The sequence below is a fragment of the Cetorhinus maximus genome, unplaced genomic scaffold (assembly GCF_964194155.1).
Source record: "Cetorhinus maximus unplaced genomic scaffold, sCetMax3.hap1.1 HAP1_SCAFFOLD_760, whole genome shotgun sequence".
NCBI classification, from domain to species: domain Eukaryota; kingdom Metazoa; phylum Chordata; class Chondrichthyes; order Lamniformes; family Cetorhinidae; genus Cetorhinus; species Cetorhinus maximus.
The window spans coordinates 115,377-122,785 of record NW_027596702.1 but is presented as its reverse complement, the minus strand read 5'-3'; the positions used below and the strand labels follow the sequence as shown (position 1 = coordinate 122,785).

The window sequence follows — 7,409 nt, the reverse complement described above, 5'->3', positions numbered from 1 at the left end:
TTCAAGTTTCTAACACATGCCTCGGTCCCTCTGAACCATATCCCCAGCACCTTCAGGCCGACAGCCCTGACGGTGAAGGGGACAAAGGATCGGTCAGCCCAGTTCCCAAAGAACATGGCCTCGCTCTTCCCACGATTTACTTTGGCTCCCGAGGCCAGATCGAACAGGTCGCAGACCTGGATCAGTCTGCGCACCGACAGCGGATCCGAGCAGAAGACAGCGACATCGTCCATGTACAGGGCGGCGTTGACCTGAGTGCCTCCACTGCCTGGGATTGTCACTCCTCATATGCCCGGATCCTTCCTGATGGACACAGCAAAGGGTTCTATGCAACTCACAAACAGGACAGCGGAGAGAGGGAAGCCCTGCCTGACTCCTGATTTAATCGGAAAGCTATCTGATTCCCAGCCATTGATTGAGACTGCGCTGTTAGTGTACAGCAGTCGGATCCAATTGGGTTTTGAAACATGTACATGTTGGAAAGTAAAGAAAGCTTCGCTGTCCTTCACCGTCACCCGAACGGTGTTACGTACCCCATGATATGGGGCTCGACTGGTTATAGCCATTGCTTCACGACTACACTTGATCTTTGCCAAAAGGCCGAGAAGCGATTCCATTTGCCTTCCTTGTTACCTGCTGTACCTGCATACTAGCTTACAGCGATTCATGCGCGAGGACACCCAGATCCCTCTGTGCTGAAGCATTTCTGAAGTTTCTCTCCATTTAAATAATAAGTCACCTTTTTATTCTTCTGACCAAAATGGATAACCTCACACTTATCCACGTTAAACTCCATCTGCCAAATTTTGCCCCATTCACCTAACCTGTCCAAATCCATTTGTAAATTTCTTATTTCTTCATTGCAACTTACTTTCCCACCTATTTTGGTGTCATCTGCAAAGTTAGCTATAGTACCTTCTACCCCTGAATCCAAGTAAATAGTTGGGGCCAAAGGACCGAACCCTGTGGCACCCCACTAGTTACAGCTTGCCATCCACAAAAGACCCATTAATCCTGACTCTCTGCTTTCTGTTGGTTAGCCAATCCTCTAGCCAAGCTAATATATTACCCTTAGCTGCGTGTGATCTTATCTTGTGTATTAATCTTTTGTGCGGCACCTTATCAAATGCCTTCTGGAAGTCCAGACATGCTACATCTACAGGATCCCCATTATCCACTTTGCTTGTCACATCTTCAAAGAACTCCAGCAAATTAGTCAAACACGATTTACTCTTCGTAAAGCCATGCCGACTCTGACGGATTGCAATTTGACTTGCATTTTAGGAAGGTAGTGAAGGCATTGGAGAGAGTGCAGAAGAGGTTTACGAGTTTGGTTCCAGGGGCGAGGAAGTTGAGTTATGAAGTAAGATTGGGGAAGCTGGGAATGTATTCCTTGGGGAAAAGAAGTCCGAGAGGAGACTTGATAGAGGTATTGAAAATCATGAGGGGTCGGGAGAGAGTAGATAGGGAGAAACTGTTTGCACCGGGGAAAGGATCGAGAAGGAGAGGGCACAGGTTTAAAGTAACTGGCAAAAGAAGCAAAAGTGACAGGAGCAGCGAGTGGCCAGGGTCTGGAATGCACCGCCTGATAGCGCGGCGGAGGCAGGTTCAATTGAAGAGGGAATGAGATGATTATTTGAAAAGAAAGCATGTGCCGGGTTACGTGGAGAAGGCAGGAGAAAGGCACGAGGTGAAATGTTCATTGGGAGAACTGGTGCAGGCACGACGGGGGGAATGGGCTCCTTGTGCAATGTAAGGATTGTGTGAATGTGGATGTAGAGGTTTCGGAGTAGCTGTGTAAAGTGTGTGAGGTTTGAGGTGTGAGTTTTGATTGTTGCTGTATCAGCAGCAGCGGCAGCGGCAGCAGAGAGCTGGTTTAAAATGTTGTGAGGCGAAAGGTGCAGCTGAGAGAGTGTTTGAGAGGTGTATTTGCAAGTGAAAGATGTTTTTATATGAGTGAGGTAGAGTGTTTGTGAGATGAGAGTGCTGTCTGTGAGTGTTGGGTGAGCGTGCATGTTTTTTGTGTGTAGCTGCTGCGGGTGAGTGAGTGAGTGAGAGAGAGAGAGAGAGAGAAAGAAAGAAAGTTGGGTTTTGGAACATGTACATGTTGAAAAGTAAAGAAAGCAGATGTTTGTAAGAAAACTATTTTTAGCATTGAAAATCCCCTGGAAAGGGGAGGGTGCACCGTTCCCAGAGATACTGCAATACCGGGTCGATGCGTGGAGTGGACGGAGCAAGCCCCTATTCCATCTCCCTGCTCCAAAAATCAATTTAATATATGGTCCCCAGATAAGGGACGTATCAGATATTAAACTGATAAGAACAGATTTTTTTTTTTGTAAAAATATACTTTATTCATAAAATATCTTCAATCACATTCCAAACCATTTCAAAAACAACATTACAAGGGTACAATCCAGGTTAAACTTTTACAAAATGTATCAGCAGGTGCATCAGTACAAACAATATTACAATCATTTACAGCCTTTCATTTTGATCTGTACAGCCCGAGGGGCTCTAAACAGTTCCCAGTCTCTCGGTGCGCTGTGGTAGAAAGGTCTTAGACAGCGACCCTTCCCCATTGCGCCTTTGCGGCAGCTGCCCCAAGCTTTAGTGCGTCCCTCAGCACGTAGTCCTGGACTTTAGATTGTGCCAGTCCGCAACAATCGGTCGGGGACAACTCTTTGTGCTGGAAGACCAACAAGTTTCGGGCAGACCAAAGCGCCTCTTTCACCGAGTTGATGATCCTCCAGCTGCAGTCGATGTTTGTCTCGGTGTGTGTCCCTGGGAACAGCCCGTAGAGCACAGAGTCCTGTGTCACAGAACTGCTCGGGATGAACCTCGACAGCAACCATTGCATCTCTCTCCAGACTTTCTTTGCAAAGGCACAATCCACAAGGAGGTGGACAACGGTCTCTTCCCCACCACAGCCACCTTGAGGGCAACGTGCAGAGGGGGTGAGCTTCCTGGCGTGTAGGAAGGATCTGACGGGGAGGGCCTTTCTCACCACCAGCCAAGCTACGTCTTGGTGCTTGTTGGAAAGTTCTGGCGATGAGGCATTCTGCCAAATGACTTTGACAGTCTGCTCGGGGAAGCATCCCACAGGGTCCACCCTCTCCTTATCCCTCAGGGCCTCTAGGACGTTACGTGCTGACCACTGCCTGATGGACTTGTGGTCAAAGGTGTTTTTCTGCATAAATTTTTCCACCAGGGACAGGTGGTACGGCACGGTCCAACTACTTGGAGCGTTCCGCGGCAGCGTGGCCAGACCCATCCTTCGCAACACCGGGGACAGGTAGAACCTCAGCACGTAGTGACACTTGGTGTTTGCGTAGTGAGGGTCTACGCACCGCTTGATGCAGCCGCACACAAAGGTGGCCATCAGGATGAGGGCGATGTTGGGCACGTTTTTTCCCCCTTTATCTAGAGGCTTGTACATCGCGTCCCTGCGGACACGATCCATTTTCGACCTCCAGATAAAGCGGAAGATGGCTCGAGTGATCGCCGTCGCGCAGGAGTCTGGAATGGGCCAGACCTGCGCCACGTACAGCAACAGCGAGAGTACCTCACACCTGATGACCAGGTTCTTACCCGCAATGGAGAGGGAGCGTCGCTCCCACATGCCCAGTTTCCTCTTCACCATAGCCACTCGCTCCTTCCAGTTTCTAACGCATGCCCCGGTCCCTCCGAACCATATCCCCAGCACCTTCAGGCCGTCAGCCCTGACAGTGAAGGGGACAAAGGATCGGTCAGCCCAGTTCCCAAAGAACATGGCCTCGCTCTTCCCACGATTTACCTTGGCTCCCGAGGCCAGTTCGAACTGGTCGCAGATGTGCATCAGTCTGCGCACCGACAGCGGATCCGAGCAGAAGACGGCGACGTCGTCCATGTACAGGGAGGCTTTTACCTGAGTGCCTCCACTGCCTGGGATCGTCACTCCTCTTATGCCCGGATCCTTCCTGATGGACTCGGCAAAGGGTTCTATGCAACACACGAAAAGGACAGGCGAGAGAGGACAGCCCTGCCTGACTCCAGATTTGATCGGGAAGCTATCTGTTTCCCACCCGTTGATTGAGACTGCGCTACTGATGTTAGTGTAGAGCAGTTGGATCCAATTTCGAATTCCCTCCCCAAAGCCCATTTTGGAGAGCACATCCCCCATGTAGGTGTGCGATATTCTGTCAAAGGCCTTCTCCTGATCCAAGCTGATGAGGCAGGTATCCACACCCCTGTCCTGTACATAGGCAATCGTATCCCTGAGCAGCGCCAGGCTGTCAGAGATCTTCCTGCCTGGCACAGAGCAGGTCTGGTCAGGGTGAATCACCAATTCCAGAGCGGATTTGACCCGATTGGCGATGACCTTGGACAGAATCTTATAGTCCATATTCAACAGTGAAATGGGTCGCCAATTTCTAATTTCATCCCTTTCCCCCTTGTGCTTGTAGATGAGGGTGATGATGCCTTTCCTCATGGATTCTGACATACTACCGGCCAGGAGCATACTCTCGTACACCCCTAGCAGGTCTGGGCCGATCAAGTCCCACAGAGCCGAATACAACTCCGCCGGCAAGCCGTCGCTTCCGGGGGTTTTATTCTTCTCGAAGGACTCGAGGGCCTTAGTCAGTTCGTCAGGAGTTAGCGGTTTGTCCAGGCTCTCCCGCGTACTGTGGTCTAAGACCTCCGTGATAGAGGACAGGAAGGACTGGGAGGCCGTGCTGTCCGTGGGCTTCACGTCATACAATCCGGCATAAAAGGATTTGCTGATCCTCAGAATGTCGGACCGTGATGACTTTACTGAGCCGTCTTCTTCCTTCAGGCTGCTGATCACAGAGCGCTCTCTGTGTACCTTTTGGAAGAAGAAACGTGAGCACGTCTCATCCTGCTCCACGGAGCGGACCCTGGAACGGAAGATGATCTTGGAGGCCTCCGAGGCAAAGTGCGAGGCTTGCTGGCCCTTCACCTCTTGGAGCTCCTCCTTGACATCGACCCCCATCGACTGCAGCCGGAGCAGATTCTGCATCTTTTTCTGGAGTCGGGACATTTCCCTCTGTTCCTTTCTAGCTTTCTAGGTGCCTTTGCGGATGAAAAACCTCTTGATGCTTCCCTTGATCACTTCCCACCAGTGTGTCAGGGACTCAAAGAGGGGTTTCACGGTTCTCCAACCTTTGTAATCCCTCTTGAGCTCCTCAATGTTCTCTGGGGTCAGCAGTTGCACATTTAGCTTCCATGCCCCCCTGCCCACCCTCAGGTCCTTCTCCAAGTGGCAGTCCGCCAGTAGGAGGCAGTGGTCAGAGAAGAACACCGGCTTGACCTCGGTGGATCTGACTGTGAATGCACGGGACACAAACAGGAAGTCTATCCTGGAACGAATGGACCCGTCTGGCCGCGACCAGGTGTATCTACGCTGCGCTCCGTCTGCAGGGTTGCTGAAGACGTCGTGCAGCTTGGCATCCTTAACTGTTTCCATCAGGGATCTGGACGTAGCGTCCAATCTGCTTCCGGCCCTGCCGGCGAGTGTTGGGTGAGAGTGCGTGTTTTTTGTGTGTAGCTGCTGCGGGTGAGTGAGTGAGAGAGAGAGAGAGAGAGAGAGAGAAAGAAGGAAAGTTGGATTTTGGAACATGTACATGTTGAGAAGTAAAGAAAGCAGATGTTTGTAAGAAAACTATTTTTAGCATTGAAAATCCCCTGGAAAGGGGAGGGTGCACCGTTCCCAGAGATACTGCAATACCGGGTCGATGCGTGGAGTGGACGGAGCAAGCCCCTATTCCATCTCCCTGCTCCAAAAATCAATTTAATATATGGTCCCCAGATAAGGGACGTATCAGATATTAAACTGATAAGAACAGATTTTTTTTTTTTTGTAAAAATATACTTTATTCATAAAATATCTTCAATCACATTCCAAACCATTTCAAAAACAACATTACAAGGGTACAATCCAGGTTAAACTTTTACAAAATGTATCAGCAGGTGCATCAGTACAAACAATATTACAATCATTTACAGCCTTTCATTTTGATCTGTACAGCCCGAGGGGCTCTAAACAGTTCCCAGTCTCTCGGTGCGCTGTGGTAGAAAGGTCTTAGACAGCGACCCTTCCCCATTGCGCCTTTGCGGCAGCTGCCCCAAGCTTTAGTGCGTCCCTCAGCACGTAGTCCTGGACTTTGGATTGTGCCAGTCCGCAACAATCGGTCGGGGACAACTCTTTGTGCTGGAAGACCAACAAGTTTCGGGCAGACCAAAGCGCCTCTTTCACCGAGTTGATGATCCTCCAGCTGCAGTCGATGTTTGTCTCGGTGTGTGTCCCTGGGAACAGCCCGTAGAGCACAGAGTCCTGTGTCACAGAACTGCTCGGGATGAACCTCGACAGAAACCACTGCATCTCTCTCCAGACCTTCTTTGCAAAGACACAATCCACAAGGAGGTGAACAACGGTCTCTTCCCCACCACAGCCACCTCGAGGGCAACGTGCAGAGGGGGTGAGCTTCCTGGCGTGTAGGAAGGATCTGACGGGGACGGCCTTTCTTACCACCACCCATGCCACGTCTTGGTGCTTGTTGGAAAGTTCTGCCGATGAGGAATTCTGCCAAATGACTTTGACAGTCTGCTCGGGGAACCATCCCACAGGGTCCACCCTCTCCTTTTTCCTCAGGGCCTCTAGGACGTTACGTGCTGACCACTGCCTGATGGACTTGTGGTCAAAGGTGTTTTTCTGCATAAATCTTTCCACCAGGGACAGGTGGTACGGCACGGTCCAACTACTTGCAGCGTTCCGCGGCAGCGTGGCCAGACCCATCCTTCGCAACACCGGGGACAGGTAGAACCTCAGCACGTAGTGACACTTGGTGTTTGCGTACTGAGGGTCTACGCACCGCTTGATGCAGCCACACACAAAGGTGGCCATCAGTATGAGGGCGACGTTGGGCACGTTTTTTCCCCCTTTATCTAGAGGCTTGTACATCGCGTCCCTGCGGACACGATCCATTTTCGACCTCCAGATAAAGCGGAAGATGGCTCGAGTGATCGCCATCGCACAGGAGTCTGGAATGGGCCAGACCTGCGCCACGTACAGCAACAGCGAGAGTGCCTCGCACCTGATGACCAGGTTCTTACCCGCAAAGGAGAGGGAGCGTCGCTCCCACATGCCCAGTTTCCTTTTCACCATAGCCACTCGCTCCTTCCAGTTTCTAACGCATGCCCTGGTCCCTCCGAACCATATCCCCAGCACCTTCAGGCCGTCAGCCCTGACAGTGAAGGGGACAAAGGATCGGTCAGCCCAGTTCCCAAAGAACATGGCCTCGCTCTTCCCACGATTTACCTTGGCTCCCGAGGCCAGTTCGAACTGGTCGCAGATGTGGATCAGTCTGCGCACCGACAGCGGATCCGAACAGAAGACGGCGACGTCGTCC

At 51.2% G+C, this 7,409-nt stretch overlaps 2 pseudogenes; both read right to left on the bottom strand.

Moving 5' to 3' along the window:
- Window positions 1-2,174: 2,174 nt before the first annotated feature.
- Window positions 2,175-2,348, bottom strand: LOC144674702 (U2 spliceosomal RNA; annotated as a pseudogene).
- A 3,346-nt stretch (window positions 2,349-5,694) lies between these two features.
- On the bottom strand, window positions 5,695-5,870 carry LOC144674696 (U2 spliceosomal RNA; annotated as a pseudogene).
- Window positions 5,871-7,409: the final 1,539 nt, after the last annotated feature.